This window comes from Balaenoptera physalus (genome assembly GCF_965194825.1).
Source record: "Balaenoptera physalus genome assembly, chromosome: Y".
Classification (NCBI taxonomy): domain Eukaryota; kingdom Metazoa; phylum Chordata; class Mammalia; order Artiodactyla; family Balaenopteridae; genus Balaenoptera; species Balaenoptera physalus.
Window position 1 is genome coordinate 11,544,024 of NC_138904.1, and position 27,347 is coordinate 11,571,370.

A 27,347-nucleotide genomic window follows, 5' to 3' on the forward strand; every position below is an offset into this window, starting at 1 on the left:
AAATGCCAGTGGTAGTTTGATAGGGATTGCATTAAATCGGTAGCTTGCTTTGGGTAGTAGAGTCATTTTCACAATGCTGATTCTTCCTATCCAAGAATGTGACATATCTCTCCATGTGTTTGTATCACCTTTAATTTCTTTCATCAGTGTCTTATAATTTTCTGCATCCAGGTCTTTTGTCTCCTTAGGGAGGCTGAGCCCTAGATATGTTATGCTTTTTGTTGTAATGGTAAAGAGGAGGGTTTTCTACATTCACTTTCAGAAGTTTCATCATTACTATATACGAATGGCAGCGATTTCAGTACACTAATTTTGTATCATGCTCCTTTTCCAAATTCATTGATTACCTCTCGTATGTTCCTGGTAGCCTCTTTAGGAATCCGTATATATAGTATCATGTCACCGGCAAACACTGACAGCTTTACTTCTTTTTTCCAGCATTGTGTTTTGAATGCAAACAGGTTGTCTGCCTTCTGGGTATAACAGCTAGAGATGCTCTTTAAATAAGAGTTGGCATTTAGAGTTGTTGCCAGAATGAGTTTTAGGATGGGATTCCATGAAGTGAATGCATTTCTCGTGAAAAAAAGAACATGAAATTTGGGAGACTACAGGAATCTGTGTTTTGGACGCAATTTTCTTCCTTCAGTACAAACACGTTGCAAATAGAATCCACAGTCTCTGGAGATACGGTCTTTAGTACTGTAATGAAGTTAAAATGAGGCCCTCAGGTTTTGCCCTAATTCAGTACGATTGGTGTCCTTGGATTGTAGATGGCTATGTTTGTCTTGTTACTCTCTCTGTATATATCAATGGGCTAATTTCTGTTAGGTCATGTAATCTGTGGTCCTTGCTTCTGGCAGCCCTAGCAAATAAATGCACCCTTCCTAACGAAGGATGAGGCATTATCTTTTGATCATTCTAAAAGTCCTTAACAGAAAAGACAGCCCTTTCAAGGAAAAAAGGGATCTGCATGACCAGCTGTTTCCACAGTCTCCAGTGTGTCAGACTTCCCTGAATATTTTAGACTTCCCAGCACTCACAATACGTAAGACAATTCAATGAAATCTCTCAATCTCAATCTCTCTCTCAATCTCTCGTGCTCTCTTCCCTCCCCTCCAACCCACCTCAGGCAGCAAATGGGTTCTGTTCCTCTGTAGAACCCAGACTAAAACACTTGTGTTATATCCAGGGGTGGAACTATGGGATCATAAGGTAACTGCCTTTGTACGTTTTGAAGACAAGATAAGAGATTTTTCAAAGTGTTTGCTGTATTTCACATTCCACCAGCAAAGTATTAGACTTCCATTTCTTCCATATTCTTTGTATTTTTTTATTTTTTTAACTTTAATTGGATTTTAATTTTTAGCTTCTTGAATCAGTCATCAGTTTTATACACATCAGTGTATACATATCAATCCCTTTGCCCAATTGAGCACACCACCATCACCGCTCCACTGCTGTTTTCCTCCCTTGGTGTGCATACTTTTGTTCACTCCATCTGTGTCTCAACATCTGCGCTGCAAACCGGTTCATATGTACCATTTCTCTAGGTTCCACATACTTGTGTGAATGGACGATATTTGTTTTTCACCTTCTGACTGACTTCACTCTGTATGACAGTCTCTAAATCCATCCAGGTCTCCACAAATGACTCAATTTCATTCCTTTTCATGCCTGAGGAATAGTCCATTGTCTATATGTACCACAACTTCCTTATCCATTGGCCTGTCGATGGGCATTTAGGTTGCTTCCATGACCGGGGTGTTGTAAATACTGCTGCAGTGAACATTGGGGTGCATGTGTCTTTTGGAAGTACGCTGTTCTCTGGGTATATGCCCAGTAGTGGGATTGCTGGCTCCTATGGTAGTTGTATTCTTCGTTTCTTAAGGAACCTCCATACTGTTCTCCATAGTGACTGTATCAATTTAGATTCCCACCAACAGTGCAAGAGTGTTCCCTTTCTCCACACCCTCTCCAGCATTTATTGTTTCTAGGTTATCTGATGCTGGTCATTCTGACAGGTGTGAGATGAGGTCTCCTCGTAGTTTTGATTTCCTTTCCGTAACGATTAGTGATGGGGAGCATTCTTTCATGTGTTTGTGGGCAATCTGTCTATCTTCTGTGGGGAAATGTCTCTTTAGGTCTTCAGCCCACTTTTGGATTGCGTTTTTTTTGTTTTTGTTATTGAGCTGCATGAGCTGCTTGTAACTTTTGGAGATGAATCCTTTGTCTGTTGCTTCCTTTGCAAATATGTTCTTCCATTTTAAGGGTGGTCTTTTCATCTTGCGTATGGTTGCGTTGGCTGTGCAAATCTTTGAAGTTGCATTAGGTCCCGGTTGTTTATTTTTGTCTTTATTTCCATTTCTCTAGGAGGTGGTCAAAAAGGAACTTGCTGTAATTTCAGTCATAGAGTGTTCTGCTGATGTTTTCCCCTAAGAGTTTGATAGTGCCTGTCCTTACATTTAGGTGTTTAATCCATTTTGAGTTTATTTTTGAGTATGGGGTTAGGGAGTGTTCTCATTTCATACTTTTCCAGGTACCTGTCCAGTTTTCCCAGCACCACTTATTGAAGAGGCTGTCTTTTCCCCACTCTATATTCTTCCTTCTTTACCAAACATAAGGTGACCATAAGTGCGTGTGTTTATCTCTGGACATTCTATCCTGTGCCTTGGATCTATATTTCTGTTTCTGTGCCAGTACCATAATGTCTTGATTACTGTAGCTTTTCAGTATCGTCTGAAGTCAGGGAGCCTGATTCCTCCAGCTCCATTTTTCGCTTTCAAGAATGCTTTGGCTATTCGGGGTCTTATGTGTTCCCATACAAATGGTGACATTTTTGATTCTAGATCTGTGAAAAATGCCAGTGGTAGTTTGATAGGGATTGCATTAAATCGGTAGCTTGCTTTGGGTAGTAGAGTCATTTTCACAATGCTGATTCTTCCTATCCAAGAATGTGACATATCTCTCCATGTGTTTGTATCACCTTTAATTTCTTTCATCAGTGTCTTATAATTTTCTGCATCCAGGTCTTTTGTCTCCTTAGGGAGGCTGAGCCCTAGATATGTTATGCTTTTTGTTGTAATGGTAAAGAGGAGGGTTTTCTACATTCACTTTCAGAAGTTTCATCATTACTATATACGAATGGCAGCGATTTCAGTACCCTAATTTTGTATCATGCTCCTTTTCCAAATTCATTGATTACCTCTCGTATGTTCCTGGTAGCCTCTTTAGGAATCCGTATATATAGTATCATGTCACCGGCAAACACAAAAGAAGCTTTACTTCTTTTTTCCAGCATTGTGTTTTGAATGCAAACAGGTTGTGTGCCTTCTGGGTATAACAGCTAGAGATGCTATTTAAATAAGAGTTGGCATTTAGAGTTGTTGCCAGAATGAGTTTTAGGATGGGATTCCATGAAGTGAATGCATTTCTCGTGAAAAAAAGAACATGAAATTTGGGAGACTACAGGAATCTGTGTTTTGGACGGAATTTTCTTCCTTCAGTACAAACACGTTGCAAATAGAATCCACAGTCTCTGGAGATAGGGTCTTTAGTACTGTAATGAAGTTAAAATGAGGCCATCACGTTTTGCCCTAATTCAGTACGATTGGTGTCCTTGGATTGTAGATGGCTATGTTTGTCTTGTTACTCTCTCTGTATATATCAATGGGCTAATTTCTGTTAGGTCATGTAATCTGTGGTCCTTGCTTCTGGCAGCCCTAGCAAATAAATGCACCCTTCCTAACGAAGGATGAGGCATTATCTTTTGATCATTCTAAAAGTCCTTAACAGAAAAGACAGCCCTTTCAAGGAAAAAAGGGATCTGCATGACCAGCTGTTTCCACAGTCTCCAGTGTGTCAGACTTCCCTGAATATTTTAGACTTCCCAGCACTCACAATACGTAAGACAATTCAATGAAATCTCTCAATCTCAATCTCTCTCTCAATCTCTCGTGCTCTCTTCCCTCCCCTCCAACCCACCTCAGGCAGCAAATGGGTTCTGTTCCTCTGTAGAACCCAGACTAAAACACTTGTGTTATATCCAGGGGTGGAACTATGGGATCATAAGGTAACTGCCTTTGTACGTTTTGAAGACAAGATAAGAGATTTTTCAAAGTGTTTGCTGTATTTCACATTCCACCAGCAAAGTATTAGACTTCCATTTCTTCCATATTCTTTGTATTTTTTTATTTTTTTAACTTTAATTGGATTTTAATTTTTAGCTTCTTGAATCAGTCATCAGTTTTATACACATCAGTGTATACATATCAATCCCTTTGCCCAATTGAGCACACCACCATCACCGCTCCACTGCTGTTTTCCTCCCTTGGTGTGCATACTTTTGTTCACTCCATCTGTGTCTCAACATCTGCGCTGCAAACCGGTTCATATGTACCATTTCTCTAGGTTCCACATACTTGTGTGAATGGACGATATTTGTTTTTCACCTTCTGACTGACTTCACTCTGTATGACAGTCTCTAAATCCATCCAGGTCTCCACAAATGACTCAATTTCATTCCTTTTCATGCCTGAGGAATAGTCCATTGTCTATATGTACCACAACTTCCTTATCCATTGGCCTGTCGATGGGCATTTAGGTTGCTTCCATGACCGGGGTGTTGTAAATACTGCTGCAGTGAACATTGGGGTGCATGTGTCTTTTGGAAGTACGCTGTTCTCTGGGTATATGCCCAGTAGTGGGATTGCTGGCTCCTATGGTAGTTGTATTCTTCGTTTCTTAAGGAACCTCCATACTGTTCTCCATAGTGACTGTATCAATTTAGATTCCCACCAACAGTGCAAGAGTGTTCCCTTTCTCCACACCCTCTCCAGCATTTATTGTTTCTAGGTTATCTGATGCTGGTCATTCTGACAGGTGTGAGATGAGGTCTCCTCGTAGTTTTGATTTCCTTTCCGTAACGATTAGTGATGGGGAGCATTCTTTCATGTGTTTGTGGGCAATCTGTCTATCTTCTGTGGGGAAATGTCTCTTTAGGTCTTCAGCCCACTTTTGGATTGCGTTTTTTTTGTTTTTGTTATTGAGCTGCATGAGCTGCTTGTAACTTTTGGAGATGAATCCTTTGTCTGTTGCTTCCTTTGCAAATATGTTCTTCCATTTTAAGGGTGGTCTTTTCGTCTTGCGTATGGTTGCGTTGGCTGTGCAAATCTTTGAAGTTGCATTAGGTCCCGGTTGTTTATTTTTGTCTTTATTTCCATTTCTCTAGGAGGTGGTCAAAAAGGAACTTGCTGTAATTTCAGTCATAGAGTGTTCTGCTGATGTTTTCCCCTAAGAGTTTGATAGTGCCTGTCCTTACATTTAGGTGTTTAATCCATTTTGAGTTTATTTTTGAGTATGGGGTTAGGGAGTGTTCTCATTTCATACTTTTCCAGGTACCTGTCCAGTTTTCCCAGCACCACTTATTGAAGAGGCTGTCTTTTCCCCACTCTATATTCTTCCTTCTTTACCAAACATAAGGTGACCATAAGTGCGTGTGTTTATCTCTGGACATTCTATCCTGTGCCTTGGATCTATATTTCTGTTTCTGTGCCAGTACCATAATGTCTTGATTACTGTAGCTTTTCAGTATCGTCTGAAGTCAGGGAGCCTGATTCCTCCAGCTCCATTTTTCGCTTTCAAGAATGCTTTGGCTATTCGGGGTCTTATGTGTTCCCATACAAATGGTGACATTTTTGATTCTAGATCTGTGAAAAATGCCAGTGGTAGTTTGATAGGGATTGCATTAAATCGGTAGCTTGCTTTGGGTAGTAGAGTCATTTTCACAATGCTGATTCTTCCTATCCAAGAATGTGACATATCTCTCCATGTGTTTGTATCACCTTTAATTTCTTTCATCAGTGTCTTATAATTTTCTGCATCCAGGTCTTTTGTCTCCTTAGGGAGGCTGAGCCCTAGATATGTTATGCTTTTTGTTGTAATGGTAAAGAGGAGGGTTTTCTACATTCACTTTCAGAAGTTTCATCATTACTATATACGAATGGCAGCGATTTCAGTACACTAATTTTGTATCATGCTCCTTTTCCAAATTCATTGATTACCTCTCGTATGTTCCTGGTAGCCTCTTTAGGAATCTGTATATATAGTATCATGTCACCGGCAAACACTGACAGCTTTACTTCTTTTTTCCAGCATTGTGTTTTGAATGCAAACAGGTTGTCTGCCTTCTGGGTATAACAGCTAGAGATGCTATTTAAATAAGAGTTGGCATTTAGAGTTGTTGCCAGAATGAGTTTTAGGATGGGATTCCATGAAGTGAATGCATTTCTCGTGAAAAAAAGAACATGAAATTTGTGAGACTACAGGAATCTGTGTTTTGGACGGAATTTTCTTCCTTCAGTACAAACACGTTGCAAATAGAATCCACAGTCTCTGGAGATAGGGTCTTTAGTACTGTAATGAAGTTAAAATGAGGCCATCACGTTTTGCCCTAATTCAGTACGATTGGTGTCCTTGGATTGTAGATGGCTATGTTTGTCTTGTTACTCTCTCTGTATATATCAATGGGCTAATTTCTGTTAGGTCATGTAATCTGTGGTCCTTGCTTCTGGCAGCCCTAGCAAATAAATGCACCCTTCCTAACGAAGGATGAGGCATTATCTTTTGATCATTCTAAAAGTCCTTAACAGAAAAGACAGCCCTTTCAAGGAAAAAAGGGATCTGCATGACCAGCTGTTTCCACAGTCTCCAGTGTGTCAGACTTCCCTGAATATTTTAGACTTCCCAGCACTCACAATACGTAAGACAATTCAATGAAATCTCTCAATCTCAATCTCTCTCTCAATCTCTCGTGCTCTCTTCCCTCCCCTCCAACCCACCTCAGGCAGCAAATGGGTTCTGTTCCTCTGTAGAACCCAGACTAAAACACTTATGTTATATCCAGGGGTGGAACTATGGGATCATAAGGTAACTGCCTTTGTACGTTTTGAAGACAAGATAAGAGATTTTTCAAAGTGTTTGCTGTATTTCACATTCCACCAGCAAAGTATTAGACTTCCATTTCTTCCATATTCTTTGTATTTTTTTATTTTTTTAACTTTAATTGGATTTTAATTTTTAGCTTCTTGAATCAGTCATCAGTTTTATACACATCAGTGTATACATATCAATCCCTTTGCCCAATTGAGCACACCACCATCACCGCTCCACTGCTGTTTTCCTCCCTTGGTGTGCATACTTTTGTTCACTCCATCTGTGTCTCAACATCTGCGCTGCAAACCGGTTCATATGTACCATTTCTCTAGGTTCCACATACTTGTGTGAATGGACGATATTTGTTTTTCACCTTCTGACTGACTTCACTCTGTATGACAGTCTCTAAATCCATCCAGGTCTCCACAAATGACTCAATTTCATTCCTTTTCATGCCTGAGGAATAGTCCATTGTCTATATGTACCACAACTTCCTTATCCATTGGCCTGTCGATGGGCATTTAGGTTGCTTCCATGACCGGGGTGTTGTAAATACTGCTGCAGTGAACATTGGGGTGCATGTGTCTTTTGGAAGTACGCTGTTCTCTGGGTATATGCCCAGTAGTGGGATTGCTGGCTCCTATGGTAGTTGTATTCTTCGTTTCTTAAGGAACCTCCATACTGTTCTCCATAGTGACTGTATCAATTTAGATTCCCACCAACAGTGCAAGAGTGTTCCCTTTCTCCACACCCTCTCCAGCATTTATTGTTTCTAGGTTATCTGATGCTGGTCATTCTGACAGGTGTGAGATGAGGTCTCCTCGTAGTTTTGATTTCCTTTCCGTAACGATTAGTGATGGGGAGCATTCTTTCATGTGTTTGTGGGCAATCTGTCTATCTTCTGTGGGGAAATGTCTCTTTAGGTCTTCAGCCCACTTTTGGATTGCATTTTTTTTGTTTTTGTTATTGAGCTGCATGAGCTGCTTGTAACTTTTGGAGATGAATCCTTTGTCTGTTGCTTCCTTTGCAAATATGTTCTTCCATTTTAAGGGTGGTCTTTTCGTCTTGCGTATGGTTGCGTTGGCTGTGCAAATCTTTGAAGTTGCATTAGGTCCCGGTTGTTTATTTTTGTCTTTATTTCCATTTCTCTAGGAGGTGGTCAAAAAGGAACTTGCTGTAATTTCAGTCATAGAGTGTTCTGCTGATGTTTTCCCCTAAGAGTTTGATAGTGCCTGTCCTTACATTTAGGTGTTTAATCCATTTTGAGTTTATTTTTGAGTATGGGGTTAGGGAGTGTTCTCATTTCATACTTTTCCAGGTACCTGTCCAGTTTTCCCAGCACCACTTATTGAAGAGGCTGTCTTTTCCCCACTCTATATTCTTCCTTCTTTACCAAACATAAGGTGACCATAAGTGCGTGTGTTTATCTCTGGACATTCTATCCTGTGCCTTGGATCTATATTTCTGTTTCTGTGCCAGTACCATAATGTCTTGATTACTGTAGCTTTTCAGTATCGTCTGAAGTCAGGGAGCCTGATTCCTCCAGCTCCATTTTTCGCTTTCAAGAATGCTTTGGCTATTCGGGGTCTTATGTGTTCCCATACAAATGGTGACATTTTTGATTCTAGATCTGTGAAAAATGCCAGTGGTAGTTTGATAGGGATTGCATTAAATCGGTAGCTTGCTTTGGGTAGTAGAGTCATTTTCACAATGCTGATTCTTCCTATCCAAGAATGTGACATATCTCTCCATGTGTTTGTATCACCTTTAATTTCTTTCATCAGTGTCTTATAATTTTCTGCATCCAGGTCTTTTGTCTCCTTAGGGAGGCTGAGCCCTAGATATGTTATGCTTTTTGTTGTAATGGTAAAGAGGAGGGTTTTCTACATTCACTTTCAGAAGTTTCATCATTACTATATACGAATGGCAGCGATTTCAGTACACTAATTTTGTATCATGCTCCTTTTCCAAATTCATTGATTACCTCTCGTATGTTCCTGGTAGCCTCTTTAGGAATCTGTATATATAGTATCATGTCACCGGCAAACACTGACAGCTTTACTTCTTTTTTCCAGCATTGTGTTTTGAATGCAAACAGGTTGTCTGCCTTCTGGGTATAACAGCTAGAGATGCTATTTAAATAAGAGTTGGCATTTAGAGTTGTTGCCAGAATGAGTTTTAGGATGGGATTCCATGAAGTGAATGCATTTCTCGTGAAAAAAAGAACATGAAATTTGTGAGACTACAGGAATCTGTGTTTTGGACGGAATTTTCTTCCTTCAGTACAAACACGTTGCAAATAGAATCCACAGTCTCTGGAGATAGGGTCTTTAGTACTGTAATGAAGTTAAAATGAGGCCATCACGTTTTGCCCTAATTCAGTACGATTGGTGTCCTTGGATTGTAGATGGCTATGTTTGTCTTGTTACTCTCTCTGTATATATCAATGGGCTAATTTCTGTTAGGTCATGTAATCTGTGGTCCTTGCTTCTGGCAGCCCTAGCAAATAAATGCACCCTTCCTAACGAAGGATGAGGCATTATCTTTTGATCATTCTAAAAGTCCTTAACAGAAAAGACAGCCCTTTCAAGGAAAAAAGGGATCTGCATGACCAGCTGTTTCCACAGTCTCCAGTGTGTCAGACTTCCCTGAATATTTTAGACTTCCCAGCACTCACAATACGTAAGACAATTCAATGAAATCTCTCAATCTCAATCTCTCTCTCAATCTCTCGTGCTCTCTTCCCTCCCCTCCAACCCACCTCAGGCAGCAAATGGGTTCTGTTCCTCTGTAGAACCCAGACTAAAACACTTGTGTTATATCCAGGGGTGGAACTATGGGATCATAAGGTAACTGCCTTTGTACGTTTTGAAGACAAGATAAGAGATTTTTCAAAGTGTTTGCTGTATTTCACATTCCACCAGCAAAGTATTAGACTTCCATTTCTTCCATATTCTTTGTATTTTTTTATTTTTTTAACTTTAATTGGATTTTAATTTTTAGCTTCTTGAATCAGTCATCAGTTTTATACACATCAGTGTATACATATCAATCCCTTTGCCCAATTGAGCACACCACCATCACCGCTCCACTGCTGTTTTCCTCCCTTGGTGTGCATACTTTTGTTCACTCCATCTGTGTCTCAACATCTGCGCTGCAAACCGGTTCATATGTACCATTTCTCTAGGTTCCACATACTTGTGTGAATGGACGATATTTGTTTTTCACCTTCTGACTGACTTCACTCTGTATGACAGTCTCTAAATCCATCCAGGTCTCCACAAATGACTCAATTTCATTCCTTTTCATGCCTGAGGAATAGTCCATTGTCTATATGTACCACAACTTCCTTATCCATTGGCCTGTCGATGGGCATTTAGGTTGCTTCCATGACCGGGTTGTTGTAAATACTGCTGCAGTGAACATTGGGGTGCATGTGTCTTTTGGAAGTACGCTGTTCTCTGGGTATATGCCCAGTAGTGGGATTGCTGGCTCCTATGGTAGTTGTATTCTTCGTTTCTTAAGGAACCTCCATACTGTTCTCCATAGTGACTGTATCAATTTAGATTCCCACCAACAGTGCAAGAGTGTTCCCTTTCTCCACACCCTCTCCAGCATTTATTGTTTCTAGGTTATCTGATGCTGGTCATTCTGACAGGTGTGAGATGAGGTCTCCTCGTAGTTTTGATTTCCTTTCCGTAACGATTAGTGATGGGGAGCATTCTTTCATGTGTTTGTGGGCAATCTGTCTATCTTCTGTGGGGAAATGTCTCTTTAGGTCTTCAGCCCACTTTTGGATTGCGTTTTTTTTGTTTTTGTTATTGAGCTGCATGAGCTGCTTGTAACTTTTGGAGATGAATCCTTTGTCTGTTGCTTCCTTTGCAAATATGTTCTTCCATTTTAAGGGTGGTCTTTTCGTCTTGCGTATGGTTGCGTTGGCTGTGCAAATCTTTGAAGTTGCATTAGGTCCCGGTTGTTTATTTTTGTCTTTATTTCCATTTCTCTAGGAGGTGGTCAAAAAGGAACTTGCTGTAATTTCAGTCATAGAGTGTTCTGCTGATGTTTTCCCCTAAGAGTTTGATAGTGCCTGTCCTTACATTTAGGTGTTTAATCCATTTTGAGTTTATTTTTGAGTATGGGGTTAGGGAGTGTTCTCATTTCATACTTTTCCAGGTACCTGTCCAGTTTTCCCAGCACCACTTATTGAAGAGGCTGTCTTTTCCCCACTCTATATTCTTCCTTCTTTACCAAACATAAGGTGACCATAAGTGCGTGTGTTTATCTCTGGACATTCTATCCTGTGCCTTGGATCTATATTTCTGTTTCTGTGCCAGTACCATAATGTCTTGATTACTGTAGCTTTGCAGTATCGTCTGAAGTCAGGGAGCCTGATTCCTCCAGCTCCATTTTTCGCTTTCAAGAATGCTTTGGCTATTCGGGGTCTTATGTGTTCCCATACAAATGGTGACATTTTTGATTCTAGATCTGTGAAAAATGCCAGTGGTAGTTTGATAGGGATTGCATTAAATCGGTAGCTTGCTTTGGGTAGTAGAGTCATTTTCACAATGCTGATTCTTCCTATCCAAGAATGTGACATATCTCTCCATGTGTTTGTATCACCTTTAATTTCTTTCATCAGTGTCTTATAATTTTCTGCATCCAGGTCTTTTGTCTCCTTAGGGAGGCTGAGCCCTAGATATGTTATGCTTTTTGTTGTAATGGTAAAGAGGAGGGTTTTCTACATTCACTTTCAGAAGTTTCATCATTACTATATACGAATGGCAGCGATTTCAGTACACTAATTTTGTATCATGCTCCTTTTCCAAATTCATTGATTACCTCTCGTATGTTCCTGGTAGCCTCTTTAGGAATCTGTATATATAGTATCATGTCACCGGCAAACACTGACAGCTTTACTTCTTTTTTCCAGCATTGTGTTTTGAATGCAAACAGGTTGTCTGCCTTCTGGGTATAACAGCTAGAGATGCTATTTAAATAAGAGTTGGCATTTAGAGTTGTTGCCAGAATGAGTTTTAGGATGGGATTCCATGAAGTGAATGCATTTCTCGTGAAAAAAAGAACATGAAATTTGTGAGACTACAGGAATCTGTGTTTTGGACGGAATTTTCTTCCTTCAGTACAAACACGTTGCAAATAGAATCCACAGTCTCTGGAGATAGGGTCTTTAGTACTGTAATGAAGTTAAAATGAGGCCATCACGTTTTGCCCTAATTCAGTACGATTGGTGTCCTTGGATTGTAGATGGCTATGTTTGTCTTGTTACTCTCTCTGTATATATCAATGGGCTAATTTCTGTTAGGTCATGTAATCTGTGGTCCTTGCTTCTGGCAGCCCTAGCAAATAAATGCACCCTTCCTAACGAAGGATGAGGCATTATCTTTTGATCATTCTAAAAGTCCTTAACAGAAAAGACAGCCCTTTCAAGGATAAAAGGGATCTGCATGACCAGCTGTTTCCACAGTCTCCAGTGTGTCAGACTTCCCTGAATATTTTAGACTTCCCAGCACTCACAATACGTAAGACAATTCAATGAAATCTCTCAATCTCAATCTCTCTCTCAATCTCTCGTGCTCTCTTCCCTCCCCTCCAACCCACCTCAGGCAGCAAATGGGTTCTGTTCCTCTGTAGAACCCAGACTAAAACACTTGTGTTATATCCAGGGGTGGAACTATGGGATCATAAGGTAACTGCCTTTGTACGTTTTGAAGACAAGATAAGAGATTTTTCAAAGTGTTTGCTGTATTTCACATTCCACCAGCAAAGTATTAGACTTCCATTTCTTCCATATTCTTTGTATTTTTTTATTTTTTTAACTTTAATTGGATTTTAATTTTTAGCTTCTTGAATCAGTCATCAGTTTTATACACATCAGTGTATACATATCAATCCCTTTGCCCAATTGAGCACACCACCATCACCGCTCCACTGCTGTTTTCCTCCCTTGGTGTGCATACTTTTGTTCACTCCATCTGTGTCTCAACATCTGCGCTGCAAACCGGTTCATATGTACCATTTCTCTAGGTTCCACATACTTGTGTGAATGGACGATATTTGTTTTTCACCTTCTGACTGACTTCACTCTGTATGACAGTCTCTAAATCCATCCAGGTCTCCACAAATGACTCAATTTCATTCCTTTTCATGCCTGAGGAATAGTCCATTGTCTATATGTACCACAACTTCCTTATCCATTGGCCTGTCGATGGGCATTTAGGTTGCTTCCATGACCGGGGTGTTGTAAATACTGCTGCAGTGAACATTGGGGTGCATGTGTCTTTTGGAAGTACGCTGTTCTCTGGGTATATGCCCAGTAGTGGGATTGCTGGCTCCTATGGTAGTTGTATTCTTCGTTTCTTAAGGAACCTCCATACTGTTCTCCATAGTGACTGTATCAATTTAGATTCCCACCAACAGTGCAAGAGTGTTCCCTTTCTCCACACCCTCTCCAGCATTTATTGTTTCTAGGTTATCTGATGCTGGTCATTCTGACAGGTGTGAGATGATGTCTCCTCGTAGTTTTGATTTCCTTTCCGTAACGATTAGTGATGGGGAGCATTCTTTCATGTGTTTGTGGGCAATCTGTCTATCTTCTGTGGGGAAATGTCTCTTTAGGTCTTCAGCCCACTTTTGGATTGCGTTTTTTTTGTTTTTGTTATTGAGCTGCATGAGCTGCTTGTAACTTTTGGAGATGAATCCTTTGTCTGTTGCTTCCTTTGCAAATATGTTCTTCCATTTTAAGGGTGGTCTTTTCGTCTTGCGTATGGTTGCGTTGGCTGTGCAAATCTTTGAAGTTGCATTAGGTCCCGGTTGTTTATTTTTGTCTTTATTTCCATTTCTCTAGGAGGTGGTCAAAAAGGAACTTGCTGTAATTTCTGTCATAGAGTGTTCTGCTGATGTTTTCCCCTAAGAGTTTGATAGTGCCTGTCCTTACATTTAGGTGTTTAATCCATTTTGAGTTTATTTTTGAGTATGGGGTTAGGGAGTGTTCTCATTTCATACTTTTCCAGGTACCTGTCCAGTTTTCCCAGCACCACTTATTGAAGAGGCTGTCTTTTCCCCACTCTATATTCTTCCTTCTTTACCAAACATAAGGTGACCATAAGTGCGTGTGTTTATCTCTGGACATTCTATCCTGTGCCTTGGATCTATATTTCTGTTTCTGTGCTAGTACCATAATGTCTTGATTACTGTAGCTTTGCAGTATCGTCTGAAGTCAGGGAGCCTGATTCCTCCAGCTCCATTTTTCGCTTTCAAGAAGGCTTTGGCTATTCGGGGTCTTATGTGTTCCCATACAAATGGTGACATTTTTGATTCTAGATCTGTGAAAAATGCCAGTGGTAGTTTGATAGGGATTGCATTAAATCGGTAGCTTGCTTTGGGTAGTAGAGTCATTTTCACAATGCTGATTCTTCCTATCCAAGAATGTGACATATCTCTCCATGTGTTTGTATCACCTTTAATTTCTTTCATCAGTGTCTTATAATTTTCTGCATCCAGGTCTTTTGTCTCCTTAGGGAGGCTGAGCCCTAGATATGTTATGCTTTTTGTTGTAATGGTAAAGAGGAGGGTTTTCTACATTCACTTTCAGAAGTTTCATCATTACTATATACGAATGGCAGCGATTTCAGTACACTAATTTTGTATCATGCTCCTTTTCCAAATTCATTGATTACCTCTCGTATGTTCCTGGTAGCCTCTTTAGGAATCCGTATATATAGTATCATGTCACCGGCAAACACTGACAGCTTTACTTCTTTTTTCCAGCATTGTGTTTTGAATGCAAACAGGTTGTCTGCCTTCTGGGTATAACAGCTAGAGATGCTCTTTAAATAAGAGTTGGCATTTAGAGTTGTTGCCAGAATGAGTTTTAGGATGGGATTCCATGAAGTGAATGCATTTCTCGTGAAAAAAAGAACATGAAATTTGGGAGACTACAGGAATCTGTGTTTTGGACGCAATTTTCTTCCTTCAGTACCAACACGTTGCAAATAGAATCCACAGTCTCTGGAGATAGGGTCTTTAGTACTGTAATGAAGTTAAAATGAGGCCATCAGGTTTTGCCCTAATTCAGTACGATTGGTGTCCTTGGATTGTAGATGGCTATGTTTGTCTTGTTACTCTCTCTGTATATATCAATGGGTTAATTTCTGTTAGGTCATGTAATCTGTGGTTCTTGCTTCTGGCAGCCCTAGCAAATAAATGCACCCTTCCTAACGAAGGATGAGGCATTATCTTTTGATCATTCTAAAAGTCCTTAACAGAAAAGACAGCCCTTTCAAGGAAAAAAGGGATCTGCATGACCAGCTGTTTCCACAGTCTCCAGTGTGTCAGACTTCCCTGAATATTTTAGACTTCCCAGCACTCACAATACGTAAGACAATTCATTGAAATCTCTCAATCTCAATCTCTCTCTCAATCTCTCGTGCTCTCTTCCCTCCCCTCCAACCCACCTCAGGCAGCAAATGGGTTCTGTTCCTCTGTAGAACCCAGACTAAAACACTTGTGTTATATCCAGGGGTGGAACTATGGGATCATAAGGTAACTGCCTTTGTACGTTTTGAAGACAAGATAAGAGATTTTTCAAAGTGTTTGCTGTATTTCACATTCCACCAGCAAAGTATTAGACTTCCATTTCTTCCATATTCTTTGTATTTTTTTATTTTTTTAACTTTAATTGGATTTTAATTTTTAGCTTCTTGAATCAGTCATCAGTTTTATACACATCAGTGTATACATATCAATCCCTTTGCCCAATTGAGCACACCACCATCACCGCTCCACTGCTGTTTTCCTCCCTTGGTGTGCATACTTTTGTTCACTCCATCTGTGTCTCAACATCTGCGCTGCAAACCGGTTCATATGTACCATTTCTCTAGGTTCCACATACTTGTGTGAATGGACGATATTTGTTTTTCACCTTCTGACTGACTTCACTCTGTATGACAGTCTCTAAATCCATCCAGGTCTCCACAAATGACTCAATTTCATTCCTTTTCATGCCTGAGGAATAGTCCATTGTCTATATGTACCACAACTTCCTTATCCATTGGCCTGTCGATGGGCATTTAGGTTGCTTCCATGACCGGGGTGTTGTAAATACTGCTGCAGTGAACATTGGGGTGCATGTGTCTTTTGGAAGTACGCTGTTCTCTGGGTATATGCCCAGTAGTGGGATTGCTGGCTCCTATGGTAGTTGTATTCTTCGTTTCTTAAGGAACCTCCATACTGTTCTCCATAGTGACTGTATCAATTTAGATTCCCACCAACAGTGCAAGAGTGTTCCCTTTCTCCACACCCTCTCCAGCATTTATTGTTTCTAGGTTATCTGATGCTGGTCATTCTGACAGGTGTGAGATGATGTCTCCTCGTAGTTTTGATTTCCTTTCCGTAACGATTAGTGATGGGGAGCATTCTTTCATGTGTTTGTGGGCAATCTGTCTATCTTCTGTGGGGAAATGTCTCTTTAGGTCTTCAGCCCACTTTTGGATTGCGTTTTTTTTGTTTTTGTTATTGAGCTGCATGAGCTGCTTGTAACTTTTGGAGATGAATCCTTTGTCTGTTGCTTCCTTTGCAAATATGTTCTTCCATTTTAAGGGTGGTCTTTTCGTCTTGCGTATGGTTGCGTTGGCTGTGCAAATCTTTGAAGTTGCATTAGGTCCCGGTTGTTTATTTTTGTCTTTATTTCCATTTCTCTAGGAGGTGGTCAAAAAGGAACTTGCTGTAATTTCTGTCATAGAGTGTTCTGCTGATGTTTTCCCCTAAGAGTTTGATAGTGCCTGTCCTTACATTTAGGTGTTTAATCCATTTTGAGTTTATTTTTGAGTATGGGGTTAGGGAGTGTTCTCATTTCATACTTTTCCAGGTACCTGTCCAGTTTTCCCAGCACCACTTATTGAAGAGGCTGTCTTTTCCCCACTCTATATTCTTCCTTCTTTACCAAACATAAGGTGACCATAAGTGCGTGTGTTTATCTCTGGACATTCTATCCTGTGCCTTGGATCTATATTTCTGTTTCTGTGCTAGTACCATAATGTCTTGATTACTGTAGCTTTGCAGTATCGTCTGAAGTCAGGGAGCCTGATTCCTCCAGCTCCATTTTTCGCTTTCAAGAAGGCTTTGGCTATTCGGGGTCTTATGTGTTCCCATACAAATGGTGACATTTTTGATTCTAGATCTGTGAAAAATGCCAGTGGTAGTTTGATAGGGATTGCATTAAATCGGTAGCTTGCTTTGGGTAGTAGAGTCATTTTCACAATGCTGATTCTTCCTATCCAAGAATGTGACATATCTCTCCATGTGTTTGTATCACCTTTAATTTCTTTCATCAGTGTCTTATAATTTTCTGCATCCAGGTCTTTTGTCTCCTTAGGGAGGCTGAGCCCTAGATATGTTATGCTTTTTGTTGTAATGGTAAAGAGGAGGGTTTTCTACATTCACTTTCAGAAGTTTCATCATTACTATATACGAATGGCAGCGATTTCAGTACACTAATTTTGTATCATGCTCCTTTTCCAAATTCATTGATTACCTCTCGTATGTTCCTGGTAGCCTCTTTAGGAATCCGTATATATAGTATCATGTCACCGGCAAACACTGACAGCTTTACTTCTTTTTTCCAGCATTGTGTTTTGAATGCAAACAGGTTGTCTGCCTTCTGGGTATAACAGCTAGAGATGCTCTTTAAATAAGAGTTGGCATTTAGAGTTGTTGCCAGAATGAGTTTTAGGATGGGATTCCATGAAGTGAATGCATTTCTCGTGAAAAAAAGAACATGAAATTTGGGAGACTACAGGAATCTGTGTTTTGGACGCAATTTTCTTCCTTCAGTACCAACACGTTGCAAATAGAATCCACAGTCTCTGGAGATAGGGTCTTTAGTACTGTAATGAAGTTAAAATGAGGCCATCAGGTTTTGCCCTAATTCAGTACGATTGGTGTCCTTGGATTGTAGATGGCTATGTTTGTCTTGTTACTCTCTCTGTATATATCAATGGGTTAATTTCTGTTAGGTCATGTAATCTGTGGTTCTTGCTTCTGGCAGCCCTAGCAAATAAATGCACCCTTCCTAACGAAGGATGAGGCATTATCTTTTGATCATTCTAAAAGTCCTTAACAGAAAAGACAGCCCTTTCAAGGAAAAAAGGGATCTGCATGACCAGCTGTTTCCACAGTCTCCAGTGTGTCAGACTTCCCTGAATATTTTAGACTTCCCAGCACTCACAATACGTAAGACAATTCATTGAAATCTCTCAATCTCAATCTCTCTCTCAATCTCTCGTGCTCTCTTCCCTCCCCTCCAACCCACCTCAGGCAGCAAATGGGTTCTGTTCCTCTGTAGAACCCAGACTAAAACACTTGTGTTATATCCAGGGGTGGAACTATGGGATCATAAGGTAACTGCCTTTGTACGTTTTGAAGACAAGATAAGAGATTTTTCAAAGTGTTTGCTGTATTTCACATTCCACCAGCAAAGTATTAGACTTCCATTTCTTCCATATTCTTTGTATTTTTTTATTTTTTTAACTTTAATTTGATTTTAATTTTTAGCTTCTTGAATCAGTCATCAATTTTATACACATCAGTGTATACATATCAATCCCTTTGCCCAATTGAGCACACCACCATCACCGCTCCACTGCTGTTTTCCTCCCTTGGTGTGCATACTTTTGTTCACTCCATCTGTGTCTCAACATCTGCGCTGCAAACCGGTTCATATGTACCATTTCTCTAGGTTCCACATACTTGTGTGAATGGACGATATTTGTTTTTCACCTTCTGACTGACTTCACTCTGTATGACAGTCTCTAAATCCATCCAGGTCTCCACAAATGACTCAATTTCATTCCTTTTCATGCCTGAGGAATAGTCCATTGTCTATATGTACCACAACTTCCTTATCCATTGGCCTGTCGATGGGCATTTAGGTTGCTTCCATGACCGGGGTGTTGTAAATACTGCTGCAGTGAACATTGGGGTGCATGTGTCTTTTGGAAGTACGCTGTTCTCTGGGTATATGCCCAGTAGTGGGATTGCTGGCTCCTATGGTAGTTGTATTCTTCGTTTCTTAAGGAACCTCCATACTGTTCTCCATAGTGACTGTATCAATTTAGATTCCCACCAAGAGTGCAAGAGTGTTCCCTTTCTCCACACCCTCTCCAGCATTTATTGTTTCTAGGTTATCTGATGCTGGTCATTCTGACAGGTGTGAGATGATATCTCCTCGTAGTTTTGATTTCCTTTCCGTAACGATTAGTGATGGGGAGCATTCTTTCATGTGTTTGTGGGCAATCTGTCTATCTTCTGTGGGGAAATGTCTCTTTAGGTCTTCAGCCCACTTTTGGATTGCGTTTTTTTTGTTTTTGTTATTGAGCTGCATGAGCTGCTTGTAACTTTTGGAGATGAATCCTTTGTCTGTTGCTTCCTTTGCAAATATGTTCTTCCATTTTAAGGGTGGTCTTTTCGTCTTGCGTATGGTTGCGTTGGCTGTGCAAATCTTTGAAGTTGCATTAGGTCCCGGTTGTTTATTTTTGTCTTTATTTCCATTTCTCTAGGAGGTGGTCAAAAAGGAACTTGCTGTAATTTCTGTCATAGAGTGTTCTGCTGATGTTTTCCCCTAAGAGTTTGATAGTGCCTGTCCTTACATTTAGGTGTTTAATCCATTTTGAGTTTATTTTTGAGTATGGGGTTAGGGAGTGTTCTCATTTCATACTTTTCCAGGTACCTGTCCAGTTTTCCCAGCACCACTTATTGAAGAGGCTGTCTTTTCCCCACTCTATATTCTTCCTTCTTTACCAAACATAAGGTGACCATAAGTGCGTGTGTTTATCTCTGGACATTCTATCCTGTGCCTTGGATCTATATTTCTGTTTCTGTGCCAGTACCATAATGTCTTGATTACTGTAGCTTTTCAGTATCGTCTGAAGTCAGGGAGCCTGATTCCTCCAGCTCCATTTTTCGCTTTCAAGAATGCTTTGGCTATTCGGGGTCTTATGTGTTCCCATACAAATGGTGACATTTTTGATTCTAGATCTGTGAAAAATGCCAGTGGTAGTTTGATAGGGATTGCATTAAATCGGTAGCTTGCTTTGGGTAGTAGAGTCATTTTCACAATGCTGATTCTTCCTATCCAAGAATGTGACATATCTCTCCATGTGTTTGTATCACCTTTAATTTCTTTCATCAGTGTCTTATAATTTTCTGCATCCAGGTCTTTTGTCTCCTTAGGGAGGCTGAGCCCTAGATATGTTATGCTTTTTGTTGTAATGGTAAAGAGGAGGGTTTTCTACATTCACTTTCAGAAGTTTCATCATTACTATATACGAATGGCAGCGATTTCAGTACACTAATTTTGTATCATGCTCCTTTTCCAAATTCATTGATTACCTCTCGTATGTTCCTGGTAGCCTCTTTAGGAATCTGTATATATAGTATCATGTCACCGGCAAACACTGACAGCTTTACTTCTTTTTTCCAGCATTGTGTTTTGAATGCAAACAGGTTGTCTGCCTTCTGGGTATAACAGCTAGAGATGCTATTTAAATAAGAGTTGGCATTTAGAGTTGTTGCCAGAATGAGTTTTAGGATGGGATTCCATGAAGTGAATGCATTTCTCGTGAAAAAAAGAACATGAAATTTGTGAGACTACAGGAATCTGTGTTTTGGACGGAATTTTCTTCCTTCAGTACAAACACGTTGCAAATAGAATCCACAGTCTCTGGAGATAGGGTCTTTAGTACTGTAATGAAGTTAAAATGAGGCCATCACGTTTTGCCCTAATTCAGTACGATTGGTGTCCTTGGATTGTAGATGGCTATGTTTGTCTTGTTACTCTCTCTGTATATATCAATGGGCTAATTTCTGTTAGGTCATGTAATCTGTGGTCCTTGCTTCTGGCAGCCCTAGCAAATAAATGCACCCTTCCTAACGAAGGATGAGGCATTATCTTTTGATCATTCTAAAAGTCCTTAACAGAAAAGACAGCCCTTTCAAGGAAAAAAGGGATCTGCATGACCAGCTGTTTCCACAGTCTCCAGTGTGTCAGACTTCCCTGAATATTTTAGACTTCCCAGCACTCACAATACGTAAGACAATTCAATGAAATCTCTCAATCTCAATCTCTCTCTCAATCTCTCGTGCTCTCTTCCCTCCCCTCCAACCCACCTCAGGCAGCAAATGGGTTCTGTTCCTCTGTAGAACCCAGACTAAAACACTTGTGTTATATCCAGGGGTGGAACTATGGGATCATAAGGTAACTGCCTTTGTACGTTTTGAAGACAAGATAAGAGATTTTTCAAAGTGTTTGCTGTATTTCACATTCCACCAGCAAAGTATTAGACTTCCATTTCTTCCATATTCTTTGTATTTTTTTATTTTTTTAACTTTAATTGGATTTTAATTTTTAGCTTCTTGAATCAGTCATCAGTTTTATACACATCAGTGTATACATATCAATCCCTTTGCCCAATTGAGCACACCACCATCACCGCTCCACTGCTGTTTTCCTCCCTTGGTGTGCATACTTTTGTTCACTCCATCTGTGTCTCAACATCTGCGCTGCAAACCGGTTCATATGTACCATTTCTCTAGGTTCCACATACTTGTGTGAATGGACGATATTTGTTTTTCACCTTCTGACTGACTTCACTCTGTATGACAGTCTCTAAATCCATCCAGGTCTCCACAAATGACTCAATTTCATTCCTTTTCATGCCTGAGGAATAGTCCATTGTCTATATGTACCACAACTTCCTTATCCATTGGCCTGTCGATGGGCATTTAGGTTGCTTCCATGACCGGGGTGTTGTAAATACTGCTGCAGTGAACATTGGGGTGCATGTGTCTTTTGGAAGTACGCTGTTCTCTGGGTATATGCCCAGTAGTGGGATTGCTGGCTCCTATGGTAGTTGTATTCTTCGTTTCTTAAGGAACCTCCATACTGTTCTCCATAGTGACTGTATCAATTTAGATTCCCACCAACAGTGCAAGAGTGTTCCCTTTCTCCACACCCTCTCCAGCATTTATTGTTTCTAGGTTATCTGATGCTGGTCATTCTGACAGGTGTGAGATGAGGTCTCCTCGTAGTTTTGATTTCCTTTCCGTAACGATTAGTGATGGGGAGCATTCTTTCATGTGTTTGTGGGCAATCTGTCTATCTTCTGTGGGGAAATGTCTCTTTAGGTCTTCAGCCCACTTTTGGATTGCGTTTTTTTTGTTTTTGTTATTGAGCTGCATGAGCTGCTTGTAACTTTTGGAGATGAATCCTTTGTCTGTTGCTTCCTTTGCAAATATGTTCTTCCATTTTAAGGGTGGTCTTTTCGTCTTGCGTATGGTTGCGTTGGCTGTGCAAATCTTTGAAGTTGCATTAGGTCCCGGTTGTTTATTTTTGTCTTTATTTCCATTTCTCTAGGAGGTGGTCAAAAAGGAACTTGCTGTAATTTCAGTCATAGAGTGTTCTGCTGATGTTTTCCCCTAAGAGTTTGATAGTGCCTGTCCTTACATTTAGGTGTTTAATCCATTTTGAGTTTATTTTTGAGTATGGGGTTAGGGAGTGTTCTCATTTCATACTTTTCCAGGTACCTGTCCAGTTTTCCCAGCACCACTTATTGAAGAGGCTGTCTTTTCCCCACTCTATATTCTTCCTTCTTTACCAAACATAAGGTGACCATAAGTGCGTGTGTTTATCTCTGGACATTCTATCCTGTGCCTTGGATCTATATTTCTGTTTCTGTGCCAGTACCATAATGTCTTGATTACTGTAGCTTTTCAGTATCGTCTGAAGTCAGGGAGCCTGATTCCTCCAGCTCCATTTTTCGCTTTCAAGAATGCTTTGGCTATTCGGGGTCTTATGTGTTCCCATACAAATGGTGACATTTTTGATTCTAGATCTGTGAAAAATGCCAGTGGTAGTTTGATAGGGATTGCATTAAATCGGTAGCTTGCTTTGGGTAGTAGAGTCATTTTCACAATGCTGATTCTTCCTATCCAAGAATGTGACATATCTCTCCATGTGTTTGTATCACCTTTAATTTCTTTCATCAGTGTCTTATAATTTTCTGCATCCAGGTCTTTTGTCTCCTTAGGGAGGCTGAGCCCTAGATATGTTATGCTTTTTGTTGTAATGGTAAAGAGGAGGGTTTTCTACATTCACTTTCAGAAGTTTCATCATTACTATATACGAATGGCAGCGATTTCAGTACACTAATTTTGTATCATGCTCCTTTTCCAAATTCATTGATTACCTCTCGTATGTTCCTGGTAGCCTCTTTAGGAATCTGTATATATAGTATCATGTCACCGGCAAACACTGACAGCTTTACTTCTTTTTTCCAGCATTGTGTTTTGAATGCAAACAGGTTGTCTGCCTTCTGGGTATAACAGCTAGAGATGCTATTTAAATAAGAGTTGGCATTTAGAGTTGTTGCCAGAATGAGTTTTAGGATGGGATTCCATGAAGTGAATGCATTTCTCGTGAAAAAAAGAACATGAAATTTGTGAGACTACAGGAATCTGTGTTTTGGACGGAATTTTCTTCCTTCAGTACAAACACGTTGCAAATAGAATCCACAGTCTCTGGAGATAGGGTCTTTAGTACTGTAATGAAGTTAAAATGAGGCCATCACGTTTTGCCCTAATTCAGTACGATTGGTGTCCTTGGATTGTAGATGGCTATGTTTGTCTTGTTACTCTCTCTGTATATATCAATGGGCTAATTTCTGTTAGGTCATGTAATCTGTGGTCCTTGCTTCTGGCAGCCCTAGCAAATAAATGCACCCTTCCTAACGAAGGATGAGGCATTATCTTTTGATCATTCTAAAAGTCCTTAACAGAAAAGACAGCCCTTTCAAGGAAAAAAGGGATCTGCATGACCAGCTGTTTCCACAGTCTCCAGTGTGTCAGACTTCCCTGAATATTTTAGACTTCCCAGCACTCACAATACGTAAGACAATTCAATGAAATCTCTCAATCTCAATCTCTCTCTCAATCTCTCGTGCTCTCTTCCCTCCCCTCCAACCCACCTCAGGCAGCAAATGGGTTCTGTTCCTCTGTAGAACCCAGACTAAAACACTTGTGTTATATCCAGGGGTGGAACTATGGGATCATAAGGTAACTGCCTTTGTACGTTTTGAAGACAAGATAAGAGATTTTTCAAAGTGTTTGCTGTATTTCACATTCCACCAGCAAAGTATTAGACTTCCATTTCTTCCATATTCTTTGTATTTTTTTATTTTTTTAACTTTAATTGGATTTTAATTTTTAGCTTCTTGAATCAGTCATCAGTTTTATACACATCAGTGTATACATATCAATCCCTTTGCCCAATTGAGCACACCACCATCACCGCTCCACTGCTGTTTTCCTCCCTTGGTGTGCATACTTTTGTTCACTCCATCTGTGTCTCAACATCTGCGCTGCAAACCGGTTCATATGTACCATTTCTCTAGGTTCCACATACTTGTGTGAATGGACGATATTTGTTTTTCACCTTCTGACTGACTTCACTCTGTATGACAGTCTCTAAATCCATCCAGGTCTCCACAAATGACTCAATTTCATTCCTTTTCATGCCTGAGGAATAGTCCATTGTCTATATGTACCACAACTTCCTTATCCATTGGCCTGTCGATGGGCATTTAGGTTGCTTCCAAGACCGGGGTGTTGTAAATACTGCTGCAGTGAACATTGGGGTGCATGTGTCTTTTGGAAGTACGCTGTTCTCTGGGTATATGCCCAGTAGTGGGATTGCTGGCTCCTATGGTAGTTGTATTCTTCGTTTCTTAAGGAACCTCCATACTGTTCTCCATAGTGACTGTATCAATTTAGATTCCCACCAACAGTGCAAGAGTGTTCCCTTTCTCCACACCCTCTCCAGCATTTATTGTTTCTAGGTTATCTGATGCTGGTCATTCTGACAGGTGTGAGATGAGGTCTCCTCGTAGTTTTGATTTCCTTTCCGTAACGATTAGTGATGGGGAGCATTCTTTCATGTGTTTGTGGGCAATCTGTCTATCTTCTGTGGGGAAATGTCTCTTTAGGTCTTCAGCCCACTTTTGGATTGCGTTTTTTTTGTTTTTGTTATTGAGCTGCATGAGCTGCTTGTAACTTTTGGAGATGAATCCTTTGTCTGTTGCTTCCTTTGCAAATATGTTCTTCCATTTTAAGGGTGGTCTTTTCGTCTTGCGTATGGTTGCGTTGGCTGTGCAAATCTTTGAAGTTGCATTAGGTCCCGGTTGTTTATTTTTGTCTTTATTTCCATTTCTCTAGGAGGTGGTCAAAAAGGAACTTGCTGTAATTTCTGTCATAGAGTGTTCTGCTGATGTTTTCCCCTAAGAGTTTGATAGTGCCTGTCCTTACATTTAGGTGTTTAATCCATTTTGAGTTTATTTTTGAGTATGGGGTTAGGGAGTGTTCTCATTTCATACTTTTCCAGGTACCTGTCCAGTTTTCCCAGCACCACTTATTGAAGAGGCTGTCTTTTCCCCACTCTATATTCTTCCTTCTTTACCAAACATAAGGTGACCATAAGTGCGTGTGTTTATCTCTGGACATTCTATCCTGTGCCTTGGATCTATATTTCTGTTTCTGTGCCAGTACCATAATGTCTTGATTACTGTAGCTTTTCAGTATCGTCTGAAGTCAGGGAGCCTGATTCCTCCAGCTCCATTTTTCGCTTTCAAGAATGCTTTGGCTATTCGGGGTCTTATGTGTTCCCATACAAATGGTGACATTTTTGATTCTAGATCTGTGAAAAATGCCAGTGGTAGTTTGATAGGGATTGCATTAAATCGGTAGCTTGCTTTGGGTAGTAGAGTCATTTTCACAATGCTGATTCTTCCTATCCAAGAATGTGACATATCTCTCCATGTGTTTGTATCACCTTTAATTTCTTTCATCAGTGTCTTATAATTTTCTGCATCCAGGTCTTTTGTCTCCTTAGGGAGGCTGAGCCCTAGATATGTTATGCTTTTTGTTGTAATGGTAAAGAGGAGGGTTTTCTACATTCACTTTCAGAAGTTTCATCATTACTATATACGAATGGCAGCGATTTCAGTACACTAATTTTGTATCATGCTCCTTTTCCAAATTCATTGATTACCTCTCGTATGTTCCTGGTAGCCTCTTTAGGAATCTGTATATATAGTATCATGTCACCGGCAAACACTGACAGCTTTACTTCTTTTTTCCAGCATTGTGTTTTGAATGCAAACAGGTTGTCTGCCTTCTGGGTATAACAGCTAGAGATGCTATTTAAATAAGAGTTGGCATTTAGAGTTGTTGCCAGAATGAGTTTTAGGATGGGATTCCATGAAGTGAATGCATTTCTCGTGAAAAAAAGAACATGAAATTTGTGAGACTACAGGAATCTGTGTTTTGGACGGAATTTTCTTCCTTCAGTACAAACACGTTGCAAATAGAATCCACAGTCTCTGGAGATAGGGTCTTTAGTACTGTAATGAAGTTAAAATGAGGCCATCACGTTTTGCCCTAATTCAGTACGATTGGTGTCCTTGGATTGTAGATGGCTATGTTTGTCTTGTTACTCTCTCTGTATATATCAATGGGCTAATTTCTGTTAGGTCATGTAATCTGTGGTCCTTGCTTCTGGCAGCCCTAGCAAATAAATGCACCCTTCCTAACGAAGGATGAGGCATTATCTTTTGATCATTCTAAAAGTCCTTAACAGAAAAGACAGCCCTTTCAAGGAAAAAAGGGATCTGCATGACCAGCTGTTTCCACAGTCTCCAGTGTGTCAGACTTCCCTGAATATTTTAGACTTCCCAGCACTCACAATACGTAAGACAATTCAATGAAATCTCTCAATCTCAATCTCTCTCTCAATCTCTCGTGCTCTCTTCCCTCCCCTCCAACCCACCTCAGGCAGCAAATGGGTTCTGTTCCTCTGTAGAACCCAGACTAAAACACTTGTGTTATATCCAGGGGTGGAACTATGGGATCATAAGGTAACTGCCTTTGTACGTTTTGAAGACAAGATAAGAGATTTTTCAAAGTGTTTGCTGTATTTCACATTCCACCAGCAAAGTATTAGACTTCCATTTCTTCCATATTCTTTGTATTTTTTTATTTTTTTAACTTTAATTGGATTTTAATTTTTAGCTTCTTGAATCAGTCATCAGTTTTATACACATCAGTGTATACATATCAATCCCTTTGCCCAATTGAGCACACCACCATCACCGCTCCACTGCTGTTTTCCTCCCTTGGTGTGCATACTTTTGTTCACTCCATCTGTGTCTCAACATCTGCGCTGCAAACCGGTTCATATGTACCATTTCTCTAGGTTCCACATACTTGTGTGAATGGACGATATTTGTTTTTCACCTTGTGACTGACTTCACTCTGTATGACAGTCTCTAAATCCATCCAGGTCTCCACAAATG